The 24,135-nt window shown below is 46.4% G+C and overlaps 1 long non-coding RNA gene across 1 annotated transcript; it reads left to right on the plus strand.

Moving 5' to 3' along the window:
• Window positions 1-1,589: 1,589 nt before the first annotated feature.
• LOC123345438 lies at window positions 1,590-23,102 on the plus strand. Its single transcript, XR_006572787.1, has 3 exons — window positions 1,590-1,836; window positions 21,575-21,668; window positions 22,989-23,102. It is a non-coding gene; the product is annotated as an uncharacterized LOC123345438 (long non-coding RNA).
• Window positions 23,103-24,135: the final 1,033 nt, after the last annotated feature.

The raw sequence follows: 24,135 nt of genomic DNA on the forward strand, positions 1-24,135 counted from the left end.
TTAGGGCCCCAGCCATCGTTTCGCTTCTGCACCTGACTTTGCAACCCCCATGTCTGCCCCCCAGGGCCTCTCTGCTCCTCCTGCAGCTACAGGGGTTTTTCAACTGCTCCCCATCCCTGGGACTGCAGGAAGGGAGGGAGGGGGCAGGAGCAACATAGAGATGAGGTATTGGTGGTTGGGCAGACAGGTGTCCTCCAGGGTCACAGAGATGAACCAGGAGGTTAGGTAGATGGGATTCCTCCAGGGTCACACATAGTAGCATGGCCTGGTGCTAGACAAGTCCATTTTTTCATTCTCAGTTGGTTATTCACCCCATGTCTCTGTGACAGTGTCTGAGCCAGGATCCCCTGAGTCCTCCTGCGCCATACAAAACAAACAGTGACAAACAGGCTGAAAATTCATTGGGTCAATAAGATTGTGTTCTCTACCTCAACCACCCCCTGCTTCCTATAGTCTGAGAGGTCAGACCTCCCAGAGTCTCCAGGGTCATGGAGACTGAATTGCAGAAAGTCTTCAGGATGAGAGAAGTCTTCCAGGGTCATAGAGAAAAGGTTGTGTGAGGCTAGAGAGGCTGATTTCACAGTCACAAGGGGATATCTCCTTCTGCCACCCCTCTCAGGGATACAGGCTGAGCTGGGATCCCAGCCACCCCACCCAGAGCCAAGGGCAGATTCTCTCTCCAGGGCCAGAGGCCGGCGGGAAAGTGAAGATTGGGGCCTTGTTACCAGCATCAAAAAATGTCACCTCCCCCCCAGTCACAGTCCAGACAAACCTGGATCTTGTTGGGGACCAGGCTCAGGGGTAGGGGGGTCATATGGGAGGTGAGAGCCCAGAACTGACCCCACCAGACCCTCTCCACAGCCCAGATCCCCCCCCCCAGGGCTATGGTTGATCCCTCCCTTCCTCCTCACAGACTCTCTGGCCACCACCACAGCCCAGCACATCCCATCCTCCAGCTCCACCTCCCAGCAATGTCTCCCTGAGGTGAATCCCTCACAGCCCAGTACAATGTTCAACATCAAATCTCTCAGGATTGTTGGGCAGATCCTGCTGTGTGAATCCCCAACTCACACTTTTCCCATCCTCAGGTAGGACCAGTCGGGGATGAGCCATGTCTGGATTCAGAGTGACATTCGCTGGGGAGAGGCAGAATCAGAGCATTAGAGGAAGAGCTCAGCCCTGAGGGAGGCTGGGACCATTTCTCACACTCCCCAGCAGCCCTGTTCTCACTGGGACACTCCTGGATCCCAGGGAGCTGCCTCTGTCCTGAGCATCTGAGATTGGGCAGAGATTTCACTGTAGTTCCTCAGCCTGTGTAATGTGAGCCATTTTAGTAGTTTTTCAATTGATTATAGAAGCTGCAGCTCCCTGTCCCCAGCTCAGTAAGGAAGGCAGCAGAAACTTTTAATTCACAAGGCATACAGGTGGCAGGTACCAGATTTGAACCCCAAAAGGGAAGTTTCCTCCCCTAAATACATCCTCCACTCCCAGGCTAGGGAGCAGAGATGAAGATGCTGCACTGGGGATAAACCAATGATTCAAGGCCAATGAACAGGAAGTAGCAGGTGACATTGGTTGGGGCAGCCCCTTCCCAGCCCAGAGAGAAGGGAGGTGGTGGCAGTATCAGAGGGGGACCGTAACTCTAACATAGGAAGAAGTAAGCAGCTTAAATGGGAGAGCTCAACCTAGCCCAGAAAGGTTGGATGCTGGTGAAGAGCAATGAGAGAGAGCGCCACTCACTCAGGGGAAAGGAGAGGAATGTTGCAACCCTCTGAACAGAGTATTTCAAAGGCACATGGATGTGTATAGAAATGGCAGGGTCAGGGTTAAGGACATGTAAGTTACTCAGTGAGAGTGTTTCTGTTTATCGGTGGGTCCACGGGCTCAGCATTAAGGTTATAATAATAATTAATAACACAAAGGTTCTAACACAAAGGATGGTGTTAGAATTATTTGTTTGACTTCAGCATGGGATCTTCTCAGTATTTCATGTTTGTGTTTTATTTTTCAGGGATGTGTGTCACGGTTGGTGTTGGTTTGGTTTGTATCTTTCACTGCATGTCCATGAAAATATTTTCATGGGAATTTTCTCTTACTTTCTCTACCTGAAACCTCACCCTGCCTGTGTGATCCTAGAGATTCTCCTTTTTTTGTCTCTAGTTCAGAGCCCAGGGGCAAAGGAAAAAAAGATGAGATTTCAGGCTGTCATATTTATAACAACAGGCCCACCCTTATCTGACATAACTGTGTTTTAATTATGCAAGAGAAACTGGTCACGAGAGACAGAGACAAACCCAAATCTTTAATACAAGTTAATCTGAAACCTTCTATTTTCTCTTTCAACCAGGCATCTCAAATCAATAGAAGCAACATCCATCAAGCCTCACAACCACCCAAGGAAGTACTATGTGGAAGACAGGCTTCCTGTTCCCTGCTTCTCCACACCCCAGTCCATTTGTCTCATTCTCCTTTTGCATTTTGTCATAATCTAGGCCCAGATCCTGCAAAGATTTTAGCTTGAATAGAACTTTATACACTTTGGTCTCTTTGAGATCAGTGGGAAGCTGAGACTTTGCAGGATAAGGGCCCTGAACTGTGAACTTTTTGTGTCTATTTACTCAGTATCTGTGCACAGCTCAGCAATGTGGACTGAAATATGAATAATACAATTATTTTATAGATGTATTTTATAGATATAGAAACTGAGGGTTGGCTCAATGGGCCTGATTCACCCTTGCACATCCTTGTTTATCTCCCTAATATCCCTTCATAGATTCATAGAATCATAGAATCTCAGGGTTGGAAGGGACCTCAGGAGGTCATCTAGTCCAACCCCCTGCTCAAACAGGACCAAACCCAACTAAATCATCCCAGCCAGGGCTTTGTCAAGCTTGACCTTAAAAACCTCTAAGGAAGGAGATTCCAACACCTCCCTAGGTAACCCATTCCAGTTCTTCACCACCCTACTAGTGAAAAAGTTTTTCCTAATGTCCAACCTAAACCTCCCCCTCTGCAACTTGAGACCATTACTCCTTGTTCTGTCATCTTCTACCACTGAGAACAGTCTAGATCCATCCTCTTTGGAACCCCCTTTCAGGTAGTTGAAAGCAGCTATCAAATCCCCCCTCATTCTTCTCTTTTGCAGGCTAAACAATCCCAGTTCCCTCAGCCTCTCCTCATAAGTCATGTGCTCCAGCCCCCTAATCATTTTTGTTGCCCTCCGCTGGACTCTCTCCAATTTATCCACATCCTTCTTGTAGTGTGGGGCCCAAAACTGGACACAGTACTCCAGATGAGGCCTCACCAGTGCTGAATAGAGGGGAATGATCACATCCCTCGATCTGCTGGAAATGCCCCTACTTATACAACCCAAAATGCCATTAGCCTTCTTGGCAACAAGGGCACACTGTTGACTCATATGCAGCTTTTCGTCCACCGTAACCCCTAGGTCCTTTTCTGCAGAACTGCTGCCCAGCCATTTGGTCCCTAGTCTGTAGCAGTGCATGGGATTCTTCCGTCCTAAGTGCAGGACTCTGCACTTGTCCTTGTTGAACCTCATCATATTTCTTTTGGCCCAATCCTCTAATTTGTCTAGGTCCCTCTGTATCCTATCCCTACCCTCCAGCGTATCAACCACTCCTCCCAGTTTAGTGTCATCTGCAAACTTGCTAAGGGTGCAGTCCACACCATCCTCCAGATCGTTAATGAAGATATTGAACAAAACCGGCCCCAGCACTGACCCTTGGGGCACTCCACTTGATACTGGCTGCCAACTAGACATGGAACCATTGATCACTACCCGTTGAGCCCGACCATCTAGCCAGTTTTCTATCCACCTTACCGTCCATTCATCCAGCCCATACTTCTGTAACTTGCTGGCAAGAGTACTGTGGGAGTCTGTATCAAAAGCTTTGCTAAAGTCCAGAAATAGCACATCCACTGCTTTCCTCTCATCCACAGAGCCGGTTATCTCATCATAGAAGGCAATTAGGTTAGTCAGGCATGATTTGCCCTTGGTGAATCTATGCTGACTGTTCCTGATCACTTTCCCCTCCTTTAAGTGGTTCAGAATTGATTCCTTGAGGACCTGTTCCATGATTTTTTCCAGGGACTGAGGTGAGACTGACTGGCCTGTAGTTCCCTGGATCTTCCTTCTGCCCTTTTTTAAAGATGGGCACTACATTAGCTTTTTTCCAGTCATCCGGGACCTCCCCTGATCGCCATGATTTTTCAAAGATAATGGCCAATGGCTCTGCAATCTCATCGGCCAACTCCTTTAGCACCCTCGGATGCAGTGCATCCGGCCCCATGGACTTGTGCTCATCCAGCTTTTCTAAAGCTCTTCCCCTTGCTGCAGCCTCAAACCATCTCCCCCTATTCTACTCTACTCCTCTGCTCCCTAATTCCATTTCCCTTCCCAGCAATCATTTCAATGTATAATTTTCTTTCTTTTGAAAAATAGTTTGATCACCTTCTGAATTGTTTGCTGTGCTCAGATTACACTTACTCCCCCAAAGGGAAATCAAATAACAAATCTTTCTCAGAGGCAGATCGTAGCAGGATCACTCTGCTTTTTAATTTCTGATTTCTGGCCTGGGTTGGATTTCAGCTCACAGCATCTGGCTGATGCTCAGGTTCAATGGCCAAAGCAATCCTGCAGGGGCACCCAGATCCTGTAAGCTGCAGATGGCTGTCAACTCTTTAGGGCTCTCTCTGAACATGCTCAGTGTAATCCCTTTGGTGCAGCAGCCACAGGAATCTGAGAGCTGGTCTTGTTAAGAGACGCAAACTGTGATCACAATAGTTCTGTGATGTTTGCTCCCAGAAAGGGGCAGTTGGTCGCATGCACTCTCTGTGGGTAACTCAAGTGAGTGAGATGCTGGTGCACAATGCTCAGCCCTGGTCCTTTCGCCATCAGTATGAAAACACTGGTAAAAGTCATCCTCTTTCAGAAAAAGCTGTTTTATTCAGGGGGATGTATCCGGGGCACCCCTGGTCAAATGTTCTCCAGTTCCGACCACTAAGCCTATCCTACTTCTCCACCGGGCACTCCAAATGTGACTGCAATCTGAGGAACCATGAAGATTTTAGAGCACTTAAAATAGTCAAGTTTTAATCAGAAAGCTGGTCTCAAACATAACTCTAGTAGCTCTGGTTGTCCACTGTAAGATGGTAGTGAGGTAACAGCACTAGCATCACCACCACTACACAGCTCCTTCTCCATTCATTTTGCATGCAGCCAAGCAGGTGCCTAACTCTGTGGAAGTGGGGGCACCTCTCACATACCTCTCTCATTGGCAAGCTTAGGTGGCTTCCCAACTAGTGTGCTGTATTTTGTGGTTGGCAGCTCTCTGTGTGTGAGAAACAGAAAGCCAAGAGAGCACTGATCATCCTGGGAGGAAACAGAGAGAGAGTTTTCCTCAGGCACATGATTCACTAGAAAGGCAGACTTGGATGTCTCAGTAAGGAAACTGCCTGCTATTGTTGGTTTCTACTGTGTTCAGGACCCAGGACTTTGTGGACATTCTTTGTAAATAAAATAGATTGCGCCAAAGAAATACTTGACTCCTATAATCTATTTCTCCTCCCAGTGGAAACAACCAAAGAAAGCCCCAAATACTGGCTAACAGCCCAGGGCAAAGGAACAACAGTATAATGCAAGTCAGAATCAAGACCTACGACAGTAGATGCGTTGGTGGGAAACGTTCGCAGGGAGCAGTATTGACAAAGAACTTTTGCAGGACAGTAGACTTGCAAATTGTAGACTTCAGCATATCCAGCTTTCTGTGCTGAACACTCCCCTTCTCTCTTCTCTCCAACCTGACACTCCTCTCCCTAGAGACAGACAAATCCAAACCCAGGATCCATGAGTCATATTTTCCTCCAGCAAAACCAGCCCATACATTAATCAAGAGCTCAGTGTTGGACCAAGGAGAAAAAATGACTGGAAGAGACTGGGAAGCTTGGGGCATGGGGTGGGGGTGGCTAAGATTATTACTTTCCCTTCTGTATATGGAGTTTTACAAAGTTTTAAACTAAAATCTTTCTAGATCTTATCTGGAGTTTTGAATGGGCTGGGCTGTAACCTTTAGATTGTAAAGTAATAAAGATTAGACAAGTCACCATAAAAATCACCCTTTAGTTCAAGGGTTGCTCCTGATTAATGAGTTGCTGACATTTCCTTGCCTTATCCTCGCCCTGGCTAAACTGGCCATCTACGTGACCAGGGAGAGGCGGTTGGCCACTGGAGACTCCTGCGACTGTGGGGCTTGTTTCCGATCCTTAGTCCGTTCACGTCTCCGGGCGGAGTTCCTCTGGGCGGCGTCCGCTGGCTCCCTTGACACCTTCGAGGAGCAGTGGGCGCTGTCCGGGGTTCTCTGCTCGGTGTCCCCGTCAGGCTCCCTTCTTATGACCCTTTGACCACACTCCTGTCCCTGTTCTTTTATTAGTTGTCCCCTGCAATTAGTGGGATTCTGAGGCCCTGTGGAACCTCCCCTTAGGCTGGGGGGGGTTCCGTTAGCATGGGGCGGGCTTTGCCCGCCCCGTTTCCCGGAAACCCAATAGAGACACTAGCACACACCAGCTGCTGCTGACCTTAACCCAGGGAGCCCCTGTAGCCCGGCTGGTCACAGGCAGGTGGCTAGATGTTCAGCAAGACAAAAACTTTCATTAAAATAATTCAGTGAGGATTAGTTCCCACCTACTGTTATTTCAGTTCAAGTGTGTGTGTGGCTGTGAGCATTCTCATTGTGAATAAAGAATGTTCTAGTTCGATTGAGGGTACGTCTATACAGCACCTGGGAGGTGTGATTCCCAGCTCAGGTAGACATATGTGTACTCATTCCTCTTGAGCTAGCACACTAACAGCAATGCAACTGTGGCAGCAAGGGTAGAGGCTTGGACTAGCCAGTCAAGTACAATCCCTCCAGATGCCCTGGATGTGTACTGTATAGACACACCCTTAGTTTAAGTTTTTGTCTTTTTGTTTGTTTCCTTCCTCCCTTTTGCTTTCATTCCCTTTCTGTTTCTTCCCATTCCACTGTTCCAGTTCTTTGCCTATGTAGTTCCTGCTTCCTTCTTTTCTTATCTTTCTCCTCCTCTTCCCACCTCTCCTTTCTCTTCATCTCATTCTGCTCCTGTACAACTGACAGGAGGTGGGACAGGGAGCTCCTATTGTCAGCAAAACCATTTCTGATACAGAGCAGGAGACAGAGAGAACAGTCCAGAGATCCCAGCAGCCATGGCTTCAGCAGCTCCTGTACAGGAAATCCAAGAGGAAACCAAATGTCCCATCTGCCTGCAGTATCTGACAGACCCAGTGTCCATACACTGTGGGCACAATTTCTGCCGAGTCTGCATCACTCAGTACTGTGAGACATGGACAGAGGGGGACTATGGCCCTGTGTGCTGTCCTAGCTGCAGAGTCCTGATCCGGAAAGGGACTCTCCGGCCCAACTATCAGCTAGCAAATATAGTGGAAATAATTCAACAACTGGATTTAAACCAAAGATAAGAGCATCTGTGTGAGAGGCACGACAAAACCTTGGATCTGTTCTGTGAAGAGGACGGGGAAGCCGTGTGTGTGGTTTGTGAGAGATCCCCGGAGCACAAATCTCACGTAGTGCTTCTCATGGAGGAGGCTGCCCAGAAATACAACGTAGGAAACACTCTGGATCCGGGTAAATTCAATCCTTCCCTTTTCAGACTGTCCAATGCATTAAATCTCCCATTTTCCCAGATTTTCTCCCTGATTTCTGGTTCTCCCTTGCAGGGCCCTTCCTCCAGAAAGGTGCAGGGAGCCCTGGCCACTACTGCTGCTCCAGCCTGTCAACCTCACATTGTTCCTTAGAGAGATGTGGGCACTAGAGCTCCGTGTGAGGCACTTTCCTCACACACAGGATTGAAGCAAGATGTGTCCATGCTGCTGCCAGGCCAGGAATGGAGGGAATGAGCTTCCCCCACCACACTCCTGATAGACCAGGCACTGCCAGCAGTATTCATGGCGAGCACAACAGCCCTCACTATTGCATGGAACATAAGTGCAGGAGTGGACTTAAGGCCAGGCACTATAGACACTTCCCTAGAGACCCTCTCTGGAGTCACCTGATTAAAACTGACCCTGAGGTTTCATAATTAAAAAAAATCAGCAACCAAAAAGTAACTTGTTAGATCATATGATTGAAAAGAAAACTTTGAAAATGTGGCCCAAGCATAACTGATACGGTGGCATATGTCTGAGTCTGCGGAGAGTCTGAACCAAAAGCTCTGAGGGGGGGAACTGCCCTAGGCATTTCAATGTGGGTGTTCACTGCCAGAACTACTGTTCTGGGGTCCACCTCTCCCTAGCCAGTGTGTGTCAGAAAGGAAAGAAATCAGTGGGCTCAGCTCACTGTCCCCGCAAAAATACACATGATACACAAATCTGTGCTAGCAGCTTACAAATGCAGAGGTCCCTGCCCAAAAGAGCTTGTAATCTATTAAACTGAGTAGAGACAAAGAGAAGGTGGGAGGTGTCCCATCTGCTCTCCCTGTCTGAAACATTCTCTATGGGTTCACATGGTACATTAAATAGACCAGTGTCATTTACTCTCCATCCTGGCAGAGCTGAGCAGAGCACAAGATCAGAGAAGGAGGGCAGAGATAGTAGAACCTGCTCCTCCAGGGGCCTGCTGGATCACCTACTTCAGGGGCTCTCTAATTCCCACTATGCTTCCATGAAAGAGCTAACAGTATATCCAGATAAACACACATCAAGGGGAGGTAGAAAGCCAGCTGGGCACAGCACGACTCATAGACTTTAAGGTCAGAAGGGACCATTATGATCATCTATTCTGACCTCCTGCACAGTGCAGGCCACAGAATCTCACCCACCCACTCCTGTAACAAGCCCCTAACCTATGTCTGAGTTATTGAAGTCCTCAAATCGTGGTTTAAAGACCTCAAGGTGCAGAGAATCCTCCAGGAAGTGACCCATGCCCCACGCTGCAGAGGAAGGCGAAAAACCTCCAGGGCCTCTGCCAATCTGCCCTGGACGAAAATTCCTCCCCGACTCCAAATATGGCTATCAGTTAAACCCTGAGCATGTAGGCAAGACTCACCAGCCAGCACCCAGGAAAGAATTCTCTGTAGTAACTCAGATCCCACCCCATCTAACATCCCATCACAGACTATTGGACATATTTACCTGCTAATAATCAAAGATCAATTGACAAATTAATTGCCAAAATTAGGCTATCCCATCATACCATCCCCTCCATAAACTTATCAAGCTTAGTCTTGAAGCCAGATATGTCTTTTGCCCCCACTACTCCCCTTGGAAGACTGTTCCAGAACTTCACTCCTCTAATGGTTAAAAACCTTCGTCTAATTTCAAGTCTAAATTTCCTAGTGTCCAGTTTATATCCATTTGTTCTTGTGTCCACATTGGTACTAAGCTTAAATAATTCCTCTCCCTCCCTGATATTTATCCCTCTGATATATTTATAAAGAGCAATCATATCCCCCTTCAGCCTTCTTTTGGTTAGGCCAAATAAGCCAAGCTCTTTGAGTCTTCTTTCATAAGACAGGTTTTCCATTCCTCGGATCATCCTAGTAGCCCTTCTCTGTACCTGTTCCAGTTTGAATTCATCCTTCTTAAACATGGGAGACCAGGGGTACGTCTACACTACGGGACTATTCCGAATTTGCATAAACCGGTTTTGTAAAACAGATTTTATAAAATCGAGTGCGCGCGGCCACACTAAACACATTAAATCGGTAGTGTGCGTCCATGGTCCGAGGCTAGCGTCGATTTCTGGAGCGTTGCACTGTGGGTAGCTATCCCGTAGCTATCCCATAGTTCCCGCAGCCTCCCCCGCCCCTTGGCATTTCCGGGTTGAGATCCCAGTGCCTGATGGGGCAAAAATCATTGTCGCGTGTGGTTCTGGGTACAGCCTCACCCCTCCCTCCCTGAGCAGCAGACAACCGTTTCGTGCCTTTTTTTGCTTAGTGAACTGTGCAGACGCCATAACACAGCAAGCATGGACCCTGCTCAGCTCCATACCGCAATCGTGGATGTTTTAAACACCTCGCGCACTCTCCTGCAGTATATGCTGAACCAGGACCTTCAATCCGAGGCGAGGAGGAGGCGGATACGGCAGCGCGGCAATGACAGTGATGAGGACATGGACACAGAATTCTCTCAAACCGCGGGCCCCTGCGCTTTGGAGATCCTGATGGTAATGGGGCAGATTCTATCCATTGAACGCCGATTTTGGGCCCGGGAAACAAGCACTGACTGGTGGGACCGCATTGTGTTGCAGGTGTGGGACGATTCCCAGTGGCTGCGAAACTTTCGCATGCGTAAGGGCACTTTCATGGAACTTTGTGACTTGCTTGCCCCTGCCCTGAAACGCCATAATACCAAGATGAGAGCAGCCCTCACAGTAGAGAAGCGAGTGGCGATAGCCCTGTGGAAGCTTGCAACGCCAGACAGCTACCGGTCAGTCGGGAATCAATTTGGAGTTGGAAAATCTACTGTGGGGGCTGCTGTGATGCAAGTAGCCAAAGCAATCACTAAGCTGCTGCTACGAAAGGTTGTGACTCTGGGAAATGTGCAGTCCATAGTGGATGGCTTTGCTGCAATGGGATTCCCTAACTGTGGTGGGGCGATAGATGGAACCCATATCCCTATCTTGGCACCGCAGCGCCAGGGCACCCAGTATGTAAACCGGAAGGGGTACTTTTCAATGGTGCTGCAAGCACTGGTAGATCACAAGGGACGTTTCACAAACATCCACGTGGGATGGCCAGGGAGGGTTCATGACGCTCGCGTCTTCAGAAGCACTACTCTGTTTAAACGGCTGCAGCAAGGGGATTACTTCCCAGACCAGAAAATAACAGTTGGGGATGTTGAAATGCCTGTCGTTATCCTGGGGGACCCAGCCTACCCCTTGATGCCATGGCTCATGAAGCCATACACAGGCAGCCTGGACAGTGGTCAGGATCTGTTCAATTACAGGCTGAGCAAGTGCAGAATGGTGGTGGAATGTGCATTTGGCCGTTTAAAGGCGCGCTGGCGGACATTACTGACTCGCTCAGACCTCAGCCAAACCAATGTCCCCTATGTTATTACTGCTTGCTGTATTCTCCACAACCTCTGTGAGAGTAAGGGGGAGACCTTTATGGCGGGGTGGGAGGCTGAGGCAAATCACCTGGCCGCTGATTACGCGCAGCCAGACACCAGGGAGATTAGAAGAGCACACCAGGAAGCGGTGCGCATCAGAGAAGCTTTGAAAACGAGCTTCATCAATGGCCAGGGTACAGTGTGACTGCTGTGTTTGTTGATGAACACCCACCCCGCCTTGACTGACTCATTCCCTGTTAGCAACTCACCCTCCCCCTTCGAGTACAGCTTACTTATGCAAATAAAGTCACTCTCATTTAAAAAGCATGAATTCTTTATTGATTCATTATAAAAAGAGGGAGAGAAGTAAGGGTGTGGTTTGGGAGGAGGATAGGAGGGATGGAGAAGGCCATTAAAAAAAATTCACAGTAACGACATCCTTCTGGTTGGGCTGTCCACGGGGGTGGAGTGGGCGGGTGCACGGAGCCTCCCCCCACGCGTTCTTACACGTCTGGGTGAGGAGGATATGGAACATGGTGAGGGTTGAGGGTGGTTATACAGGGGCTGCAGCGGCACTCTGTGATCCTGCTGCCGTTCCTGAAGCTCCACAAGACGCCGGAGCATGTCAGTTTGATCACGCAGCAGCCCCAGAGTTGCATCCCGCCACCGCTGATCTTCCTGCCGCCACCTCTCATCTCGGTTGTCCCTCCTGTCCTCACGTTCACTGGCCTCTTTCCTGTAATTTGAAACCACGTCCTTCCACTCATTCAGATGAGCTCTTTCATTGCGTGTAACTTCCATAATATCCGAGAACATCTCATCTCGCGTCTTCTTTTTCCTCCGCCTTATCTGTGCTAGCCTTTGGGATGGAGGAGGGATGGTTGAAAAATTTGCAGCTGCATGAGGGAGATAAATATTTAGAAAGATACATTTTACAGAACAATGGTTATACTATTTCACAGTGAACAGCAGTATTCACCACCTAGCACATGTGATTTCCCTACAAGGTCGCATTTTTTCATCTTAATATTGAGTGCCTGCAGCTCTGGAGTTACAGATCTCACAGACGCAGGTCCAGGCATCATAATTCAGCTTGCATGCGGCCATGGTAAGCCACTGTCTTTCGGCTTCTGTAGTGATTTAACCCTTCCCCCCCAACAACGCATGGCTAATACCACGCTAGCTCCCTGCTAATCAACAACCTTCCCCCCCCAACCCACTGCGTGTCTGGTGCCTTGGGGAAGATCGCCGGTGACCAAACACAGAAAAGATCATCGGCATTTCACTCCTCCCCTCCCCCCGCTTCGCTACGTGCAGGAAAGTTTTTTTTTAAGCTGATGCAGTCCACGAACCCAGTAGAAAAATGGCCACCCCCCCTTACTTAAATTCCTGATTTTTAACCAGGTTATCCTGAACGATATCACTTTGCTGAGGATAACAGAACAAGATAAAGAACGGATGCTTCTTGAATGCCAGCAGTCACCGGGACCATACGCTGCTATGCTTTGCCACGCAATGATACCTGATTACTTGCTACATGCATGGCGTGGTAAAGTGTCCTACCATGGTGGGCGGAACAAGGCTGCCTTGCCCAGAAACCTTCTGCAAAGGCTTCTGGAGTACCTACAGGAGCGCTTCATCGAGATGTCCCTGGAGGATTTCCTCTCAATCCCTGGACATGTTAACAAACTTTTCTAAGTAACTATACTGTCTGCGAATGCATCCCAAGACCTCAGGGCAAATCAATCATTAAAAAAGGCTTGCTTAAAAAAAAAAGTTTGATATTTGCAAAGGTACACTCACCAGAGGTCCCTTCCATGGCGTCATTGTCTGGGATAGTGGCTTGTGAGGGCTGGGAGGACGGTAATTCCGTCAGGGTGATAAAAAGCTCCTGGCTGCTGGGGCTCACGGAGTGCTGTGTGCTCTCTGCTAGGTCTTCCTCCTCTTCTTCATCTTCCTCTTCCCCGTCTGCATAATCCTCAGCCATGGCAGAGATTACAACCCCCACCTCGGAATCCACGATCAGGGGTGGGGTACTTGTGGTGCAGCCCCCTAAAATTGCATGCAGCTCAGCATAGAAGCGGCATGTTTTTCGACCTGCCCCTGACCTTCCGTTTGCTTCTTTGGTTTTCTGGTAGCCTTGTCTGAGCTCCTTAACTTTCACTCTGCACTGCACTGAGTCCCTGCTGTGGCCTTTATCCATCATAGCCTTAGAAATTCTTTCAAATACTTTTTCATTTCGTCTTTTGGAACGCAGTTCTGTTAGTACTGAATCCTCTCCCCAGATAGCGATCAGATCCAGTAACTCCCGTGTAGTCCATGCTGGGGCTCTTTTACGATTCTCAGCAGACTGCATTGTTAACGCTGATGAGCTGTGCGTGGTCACCTGTGCTGATGAGATGAGATCTCCACGCTGGGGAAGCAGGAAATGAATTTCAAAAGTTCGCGGGGCTTTTCCTGTCTACCTGGCCAGTGCATCCGAGTTCAGAATGATGTCCAGAGCGGTCACTGGTGCACTGTGGGATAGCTCCCGGAGGCCAATGCCGTCGATCAGCGTCCACACTAACCCTAATCCGATATGTTAATACCGATACTAGCGTTACTCCTCTCGTTAGGGAGGAGTACAGAAACCGGTTTAAAGAGCCATTAAAATCGATATAAGGTGCCTCCTAGTGTGGACGGTTGTGGCGTTAAATCGGTTTTACGCTCCTAAAACCGATTTAAACGCCTAGTGTAGACCAGGCCCAGAACTGCACACAGTATTCCAGATGAGGTCTCACCAGTGCCTTGTATAACAGTACTAACAGCTCCTTATCTCTACTGGAAATACCTCACCTGATGCATCCCAAGACTGCATTAGCTTTTTTCACGGCCATATCACATTGGTGGTTCATAGTCATCCTGTGATCAACCAATACTCTGAGGTCCTTCTCCTCCTCTGTTACTTCTAACTGATGTGTCCCCAATTTATAACCAAAATTCTTGTTATTAATCCCTAAATGCATGACCTTGCTCTTTTCACTATTAAATTTCATCCTATTACTATTACTCCAGTTTACAAGGTCATCCAGATCTTCCTGTATGATATCTCGGACCTTCTCTATATTAGCAATACCTCCCAGCTTTGTGTCATCTGCAAACTTTATTAGCACATTCCCACTCCTTTGCTCTCTCTCTGTATAAAACATGTTGTGCAGGGGCTGTAGACATTTTACATTAAACAGAGAAGAGTAAGTTACCCCACGCCTGCCACTCATTCCCATTTATGCCTACCCCTTTTCTGCAGCCCCAAAACTCTCTCCCTCACTCCTCTTCTCCCTAACAACTCCCCCGACACACCTCCATAGCAAGCATTTGGATATGTAATTTCTTTTCTTTTCAAAACCAGTTTGACACCTTCTGAATTTTCAGCTGTGCTCAGATTGCATTTCTCCAAAATAATAAAAAAACAAATCCTTGGACAGAGGCAGACAGTAGCAATACTCCCCTTGCTGAAATTTCTGATTTCAGCCCAGAGCATCCTCAGTGTAAATGAGAATCAGGCTGTGACTGCGGTCCCAGGGGAACCAACTGAGGTCACACAATTAGGGTGAACTGCAAAGAATGGGGCAGACAATCCCCAAAGCTGGTGGATATTCCAATACTTAGATTTACCAAGCCAGCACAAAACATCTATATTACCACACTGGTTACCCAGAAGCCAACAACGCAGTTCCCTTAAAGCAGTGGTTCTTAACCTTTACTGCAGCCTGCACCCCTTTGGTTCTCAAAATATGTTCTCGCACCCCTTATCAAAATTTTTTGAAGTAGGTCAGTTCTTTAAACCTAGATATATCATAACTATAGAATGAAAGAGAGAGAATTATATATTTATTTTAATTTCACAGTAAAATTAAGAATACATGAAAAATGTTTAATGTTAATAAACATAGGTTTGATGAAACAAAGTAGTTGTACTTATGTGCCTGTGCTTAATTTGTATTTTTGATGATTTACCTTCTAAAAAAATCTGGCATCTCTCGCTCCCCCAGAAAGGGCATCTTGCACCTCCACGGGGTGCATGCACCCCAGATTAAGAACCACTGCCTTAAAGTAATCCAGCCTCAGGCCTCCACCCAGATACCCAAGTCAGATATGATGAGAAATACTGAAAATCTTATTCATCATATTCAAAAGTTCTACCAATCCCAAAGAATTGGATACATTACCCCCCAGGTTAATGAATACTTCAGATCTTACCCAAATACATGCTTACAGCCAATTCTTATTAACTAAACTAAAATTTAAAAAAGAAAAGCGAGAGAGAGAATTGGTTAAAAGATCAGTATACATACAGACATGAGTTCAATTCTTGAGGTTCAGATTCATAGCAGAGATGGTGAGCTTTATAGTTGCAAAGAGTTCTTTCAGAAATAGTTCATAGGTTATAGTCCAACTGTATTCAGGGTGGTCCAGTCAGGACTGGGATCTCAATCTTGTGACTCAAACTTCCACTGATGAAGCTTAAGGAGATCTGAGATAACAAGGGTTGGGACCCAAGGGTCTTTTATACAGATCCAGGCCTTCTCTTGACAGGTCAGAGTTCTTAAGCAAACAATAGGCAATCATGGGAACTTTGAAGTAGAACCCATTTCCTAAGCATCACCGGTAATTAGCTATATGGATTAACATAAGGTAATTGCCTGTTTTTCCACTATTCGCTGATGATTTGGTATAGATTTCAAAGAGAGATGAATACAGCTATATCCTATGTTTACAGTTCATTTAAATGTTAAGATGTCCTTTTGATCTCTGAATTAACAGAATACAGCATAGACAGGGACTGTCTGATTACACTGTTGACCCTTACCAATATATATGTAAATACACAAAACCACAAACATTATCTACCTATATGTCTTTAAGGGTTGAATTTGAGTCATTTATCCTGCAGGATGCTTAACCCTTTCTGGCCATGCGTCACATGGGCATTTAAAGCATTAATTCCAGATTAACCTTAGCCTCTGAATTTAATATCACTCCTTAGACACACAGACCCTGCTCCTGCAGGCTCATCATCACATAGGGGCATTGCTTTCCATGTGGAGCCCCATGACCCTCCACCCCAGCACAGAGTGCTGATTGCAGGCTCAGAGCCCTATTTGGATACTTTTCTCAAAAACTTCAAGAGCTGTAATGTTACCAGGGGGAGTCCTTCGTGCTCAGCAAAACAGCACAAATCAGTTCCAGGAAGGGAACTAAACAGTTGCTGTTATAGGTGAGCTCAAAAAAGTGAAACTAGAGTCTTAGACTTTAAGGTCAGAAGGGACCATCATGATAATCTAGTCTGACCTGCTGCACATTGCAGGCCACAGAACCTCACCCACCCACTCCTGTAATAGACCCTAACCTCTGGCTGAGTTACTGAAGTCCTCAAATCATGATTTAAATACTTCAAATTACAGAGACTCCACCATCTACACTAGTTTAAATCTGCAAGTGACCCATGCCCATGCTGCAGAGGAAGGTAAATACCACCCAGGGCCTCTGCCAATCTGACCTCAGGGAGAATTCCTTCCTGACCCCAGATATGGCTGTCAGCTAGACACTGAGCATGTGAGTGAGACCCACCAGCCAGACACCTGAGAAAAAATTCTCTGTAGTTACTCAGAGCCCTTCCCATCTAGTGTCCCATCACCGGCCATTGGGAATATTTGCTACTAGCAGCTGCAGATCAGCTACACGCCATTGTAGGCAGTATCATCATACCATCCCCTCCATAAACTTCAGTCTTGAACTCATTTAGGTATTCCCCCCCCTCCTTTGAAGGCTGTTCCAGAACTTCACTCCTCTATGGCTGGAAACCTTCATATACTTTCAAGCCTAAATTTGTTGGCGTCCAGTTTATATCTATTTGCCCTTGTGTCCAAATTGGTGCTGTGATACAGCATGGCCAGAGGGCAGCAGGAGAGTGTTAGCAGGGAGCCTTATTCCCTGCAAGGGGTGGAAGGTTTGCTATAGATTAACTAGAGCACCTGAAGCCAATTAGAGTACCAGCAGTGAGTCACATGATATAAACCCCCTGCTTCAGGTCAGGCAGTGTGGGTTGTTGGAGCAGGAAGGTTTGGTTGGATGGAGAAGAGAACAGTTTGAAGAGAAGCAGAGGAAAGTTTGGAGGAGTGCTGTGGTGGGCTAAGAAGTCCAAGACCCTAGGTAAGGGGCCCTGGGCTTGTGCAGAGGGAGGGCAGGAAGCCCCCACAAGCTGAAGGGCAGGAGAGGGAAGTAGCCCAGGGGAAGGAACCGCCAGTTCAAGTGGTTCACCACTATCCTCAGGGCCCCTGGGCTGGGACCTGGTGTAGAGGGTGGGCCCAGGTCCCTCCCTCTCCACTCCCCTCCTCAAAGACACTAGTGGGGCAATTAATATTCTGATTCAGGGGCAAGAAATGGTGCCCTGAAACCGCCCCCCCCCCAAAGAAGAGAAAGCGTGAGACCCATCATAATAGTGCCAGCCATTTGCCACAGTGCTAAACTTAAATTACTCCTCTCCCTCCCTGGTATTTATCCCTCTGATGTATTTATAGAGAACAATAATATCTCCCTTCAGCCTTTGTTTGCTTAGGTTTAACAAGTCAAGCTCTTTGAGTCTCCTCTCATAAGGCAGGTTTTCCATTCCTCTGATTTTCCTAGTAGTTCTTCTGTGAACCTGCTCCACTTTGAATTCATTTTTCTTAAACATGGGAGTCCAGAATTGAACATAGTATTCCAGATAAGGTCTCACCAGTTGTGTATCTCTACTGGAAATACCTGGCATGATGCATCCTAGGATCACATCGGTCTTTTTCATGGTCGTATCATATTGGTGGCTCATAGTCATCCTGTGATCAATCAGTACACATGGTCTTTATCCTCCTCTGTCACTTCCAACTGATGAGTCCGCACCTTATAGCAAAAGTTCTTATTGTTAGTCCCTAAGTGCTTGCACTTTGCACTATTAAATTTCATCCCATTTCTATTACTCCAATTTTTAAAGTCATCCAGACATTCTTGTATGATATTCCAGTCCTTCTTTGTATTGGCAATACCTCCCAATTTTGTGTCATCTGCAAATTGTATTGGCACACGCATTAATAAAAATGTTAAATAAGATTGGTCTCAAGATGGATCCCTGAGGAATTCCACTTGTAACCTCCCTGTAGACTGACACTTCACCTTTCAGTATGACCTGTTGTAGTGTCCTCTTTAACCAGTTCCTTATATACCCCTCAATTCTCATATTAATTCTCATCTTCTCCACTTTAACTAATAATTTCCCATGTGGAACTGTATCAAATGCCTTTATCTAAAAAATCACTTATCTTCTCAAAGAAAGAGACCAGGTTTGTCTGGCACAATCTACCTTTTGTAAAACCATGTTGTATTTTATCCCAATTCCCATTTACTTCTATGTCCTTAACTACTTTCAGATTTTGTTCTAAGACCTTGGATACAATTGAGTTGAACCTAACAGGCCTGTAGATCCCTGGATCACTTCCCCCCCTTTCTTAAAAATAGGAATATTAGCAATCCTACATTCATAGGGTATGACCCCTGAGTTTACAGATTCATTAAAAATACTTTCTATTGGGCTTGCAATTTCATGTTCCGGTTCCTTTAATATTCTTGAATGGAGATTATCAGGCCTCCTTGATTTAGTTCCATTAAACTGTTTGAGTTTGACTTCCACCTCAGATGTGGTATTTTCCATTTCCATATAATCATTTCCATCCTGGCACTACCCAATAGCTTCTCATTGCCCTTATTAAAATGCAGGCAAAGTATTTGTTTAGGTGTTGGACCATACCTAGATGATCTCCACCCTATCCTCAGTGCTTAGCAGTTCTACTTCTTTCCCTGTTTTCTTGTTATTTATATGACTATAGAATCTTTTACTATTGGTTTTGATTTCCTTTGCAAGGTCCAGCTCTGACTGGCGTTTGACAGTGCTCTCTTTACCCCTACACTTTTTGACCTCCAAGAGGGAGGTCCTTATTGATCCATCCCATCTTCATTTCCTTGCAGGCTTTCTGCTTTTTCTTAGTAACCTTTTTGAGATGCTTGCTTATCCAGCTTTGTCTGCAACTCTTCCCTAAATTTTTCCCCACTTGCTTGGAATGCAGGCTTCAGATAGCTTCTGCAACTTTGACTTGAAGTAATTCCAAGCCTCCACCATGTTCAGATCCTTGAGTTCTTCAGTCTAGTCCACTTCCTTAACTAATCCCATTATTTTTTTTAAAGTTTTCCCTTTTGAACTCAAGGACCTAGTGCAGATCTATTTTTGCTTATCCTTCCATTTAGTTTAAACTGAATTAGGTCATGATCAGTCAAACCAAGATTGTCCCCTACAACCAGTTCTTCCTCTGTATGGAAGGACTCAGCTTAGGGAATTGTCTAGCACTCTGGTGCACACACCCCCTGGAGTGTAAACCCAAAATTATATTGTCTTGCACTGTATAGAGATCTTTAAAGTTCATTAAAATCACCCCCTCCCTCAATTTGGAGGAATATATGCACAGCTCTTTGTCCTGCCCCCCAGTTATGAATAGTACAAACTGGTTTTAGAAAACAAAACAAGTTTATTAACTACAAAGGATGAATTTTAAGTGGTTATAAGGGATAGCAAATGCAACAAAGTAGATTACTGAGCAAAATAAACAAACATGCAACCTAAGCTTAATTCACTAAAGAAACTGGTTACACGTAATAATTTCTCACCCTAAATGTTGTTTTAGGCAGGTTGCAGAGTTTCTGCAGCTTAGAGTTCAAGATGTTTCTCTTCACAGGCTAGACCTCTGTCTCAGCTTCGTTCCTAGTCCTTTCTCCTCAGATCAGTCTTAGGTGTTTACGTCTGTCATCCTGGGCAGGGTTCCAGTGAAGAAACTGCTACCAGGATTAACTCACTCTCCAGTCTTAAATAGGATTTATATATGGTGGGAATCTTTTGTTTCTCTGTTTGATACCCACCCCCTTCAGTGAAAAAGTACCAGCAGTATCCAAGGTGACATCATACCCGGTGACACCATCACATGACCCTGCAGTGTTAAAGCAACCATGAGACAAGGTTTATTTGTAACATCCACAGGAAGGAACTCCAGGAAGATGGGAGATCAGCATCTTCAAAGACCCTTCCAGGCTGACTGCATACTGTCTGGTGGGCATTCCCCAAGTACGCACACAGTTGTAATTTTTACATAGTCAATATTCCTAACTTCAAATACAGAAATGATACATGCATACAAAGTGGATAATAACATTCAGTAAATCATAACCTTTCCAATGATACCTCACATGACCCATCTTGCATAAAACATATATTAGTTATGCCATATTCATATCATAACAATATTTCTATGAAGAATATGGGGATGTAACATCACACCTGAACTATCTGGTTTCACTTCCTGTACCAGTAGTTCCAGTTCCTCCATTTTGTAACCCAGGCTTCTTGCATTGGTGTACAAACATCTCAGTTGTTTTTGTTTTCACCTGGACTCCTCCCCCAATTAGGTATTCCAGTATTGCCTCCCTGACTGTTAGCTTCATTGGTGTTGGCATTATCTTTCCTCATAGTGTCCATTCTCCTACTCTCTACTGTTCCTTTCTCCATTGCTGTATTCTCTCTTTCTTGATTTTCCTCCCTCTCAATATTAGAATCAGGCATGGAGATTACATGAACATCTTACAACTGTCTCTGCTGGGTTCTTAGTTTAAAGCTCTTTTCATCAGTTGTGCCAACCTCCATTCCAGAAGTCTATTTCCCTCCCTACTCAGGTGGAGTCCATCCCATGAGAACAGTCCTCTGTCTATGAATGCCTCAAACATCTGAAAGCCCTCCTTACAGAACCACTGCCTGAGCCCTCCATTGATCATCATAATCTTGTATCACCTTCATTCTCCTCCTCTAGGAATAGGTATGAAGATCACCTGAGTCTGCATTTTTAAGCATCTTCTCAAGCCTTGCATAGTCTTCCTTGATGCTTTCCAGTGAAAATATAGCTGTATCATTTGTTCCCACATGAAAGACAATCAGTGGATTATTTCCTACTCCCATTAGGATCCTCTTCAGACTCAGTTCCACATCCCTTATCTTAGCTCCTGGCAGATAGCAAACCCTTCTGTTCTCTCTGGGGACAGGCCTGTCTGTTCTTCTTAGTAGAGACACCCCAGTGACATAGATCTGCCTCCTTCTGGTGTTGATGCAATTCTTCAGCCTTCCTCCTGGTTTAACTCAATGGGGAAAGAGGACAAATAATTCCAAACAGTTTATAGTCCAAAAAGAGACTATCAAACACTCCCTGTCTCTGTTAATGACATTTAATTTCCTTCATGTCTCTGATGCCATAAACTTAGCAGGGCTCACAGTCACCTACAGGGTCTTGGGTTTGGAGTGGAAAAACAGCACCGTCCACAAACACTCTCAATTCTCAAGCCAGCCAAATCATCTTGTTTCTTCAGGCAAAGATCCAGGCCCATTTGGAGACTTTGAGAAGAGAGAGAAAAGCTCCTGAGAGTTAAGATGACTGAAGAGGGGAAAAGCCAGGAGTATCTGGTAGGTTCCCATTGTGATTAACCAGCCAGAACTGGCAGTTAGAAGTCTGTTTGGAGGCAGCTTCCTTTGTGACTTGGTGAATGTGGCTTTCTTTGTGTTTCTCCATAAACATGGATGGCTCTGTTAGAATCACATATGTGTGCACACACACATGCACAGGGCCTGAGAAATCCTCTCCAAGGAGCAGGACCACATCATATTCTGCAGAGTCTAAACTTTCATTCTAATTAATGAGTTATTTTTTAGCCCTTGTCACTTTCACATAACAATTCCCATGGTGAACTATATTCCATGCAGCACTGTCTGCACTCATGTATTGGTTTTGTTTAATTGTTCCATTCATTTTTCTCTTCTTGCATCTCTGTCAATATAGTTCTGAGTCCTACCCAGGGTCGGCTCCAAGTTTTTTGCTGCCCCAAGCAAAAAAAATTTCCCATGCCCTCCTGGCCCTGCCCAAACTCCGCCCCTTCCCCGCCCCATTCCAACCCCTTCCCCAAATCCCCGGCCCCACCTCCTCCCCCGGGCGCACTGGGAGAAGCAGAGCGGCAGTGCACTTGGGGGAAGAGGTGGAGATGAGCTTGGGGGGAGTGGTTCCTCTGCCCCCCCCGAGTTACTTCCTGCGGCCCTCCCTGCACCCCCCACTGCCGCAGCTCATCTTCACTCCACCTGCTTTCCTGAGCGCGCTGCCGCTGCTCCGCTTCTCTCCCCTCCCTCCCAGGCTTGCTGCAAAACAGCTGATTCGCATGGCAAGCTTGGGAGGGAGGGGGGAGAAGCAGAGTGGCGGCGCGCTCAGGGGAACAGGCGGCAGTGGAGTGGAGGTGAGCCGGGGGGGCGGTTCCTCTGCCCCCCTCCCCCAGGGTTACTTCCTGCAGCCCTCCCCGCACTGCCGCAGCTCACCTCTGCTCAGGGCCGGCTCCCGGCTTTTTGCACCCCAAGCAAAAAAAAAAAAAAAGAGCCAGAGTGCTGCCCCTTGGAAAGTGCCACCCAAGCACATGCTTGAAGCACTGGTGCCTAGAGCCAGGCCTGGTCCTGCCTCCTGCTGCTGTGGGTCTGGATTTACATAAACCTCTGATAACACAGTATCCTGACCATGTCAGACATGGAAATATCCCATTAAGAGATATTAGGGTCAAATGGGAAGATATTAGAAAATCCTCCCAAGCCCAGGATATAGTCAAGTGTCAGACATCTTAGACTTTGCCAAGAAAATCTCTCTCCTGCACAGTCAGCACTCCATGAAAGGACCGTAGAGACTATGTCCCTGGCCTGCCCTTTTCTCTTCTATTTAATTTATTTGTTTGTTTATTGAAATATGAATAGATACAGACACAAACCGAGAGACAGAAGATTGTGTCTGAATTTCAGCAACTGAGGAAGTTCCTGCAGGAACAAGATCGACTCCTGCTGGCCCAGCTGGAAAATCTGGAAAAGGAGATTCTGAAGATACAGGATGACAATATCACTAAACTCTCTGAGGAGATTTCCTGTCTCAGCGACCTGATCAGTGAGCTGGAGGGGAAGTGTCAGAAGTCAGGAAGTGAATTCCTGTAGGTGAGACTAATTTAGAAACAATCCCAGATGCCAACACAGAGGCAAGACAGCTCCTGAATCATGGGCACTGGAGTCTAGCAGTCAGAGATCACAGTGTAACTCAGTGTGTGCATTGCTGAAATATGAATGATTATTGTTCTTTGCAGAAACACAGACACATTGATATTAGAGATAGAAAAGTATAAGTGGAATGGGAATTATTATTGCTCTTTGAAAAGTTACAAACTCATTTATGTTAGAGGTGACATTAACTCAGAAAATCCATGGCCCTGGGGCCAGGGGCGGGCCTCTTTTCCAATATCTGCAAAATGCCTTTCCTGCGATCCCCAATATGTGGCATCATACATAGGTGTAGGGGAGCCAGAACAGCATCTTGACAATAGCTGCATGAGGGATGTCAGTTTGCTTTACAAAAATTGCATCTGCTGCAAAGAAGGACCTTGCTTACACTATCTGTGCAACACTGTCCCTGGGAGTATTCCAATAGGACCAGTACTTCCCCCTTCAAGACTGCCCCCTTGCTGGCATGTGGGACTAAGAATGGAATTTCTGTCTTTTTCCCCTCTAGGATTTCAGAAGCACCTTGAGCAGGTACGTGGCTCTTTCTCTTCTCCTCATGCTTCACAATGCTGTGAAAGGGCTTGGGGAGCATATTAACACCACATCTCCACCAGTTTGTACAGCAAAATGTGTGGGGCAGGCAGGGTCATATTTTGGATAGAAATCTCTCTGATGAACTTAATCCTGAGGTTCTCACCCTGTAATACAATACTCCGGAATAATCTATTCAGTGGGAAAGACTGATGTAAAGTACTTCTTGGAGATGTGACATACCTGGGGGACTGGCTGCCTCAGGATTCTGGGGATGCAATATGGGCCTTTCACCTCTAGGGAACTGGTTACAATCATGCTCTGG

This window comes from Mauremys mutica, chromosome 12 (assembly GCF_020497125.1).
Source record: "Mauremys mutica isolate MM-2020 ecotype Southern chromosome 12, ASM2049712v1, whole genome shotgun sequence".
NCBI lineage: Eukaryota > Metazoa > Chordata > Testudines > Geoemydidae > Mauremys > Mauremys mutica.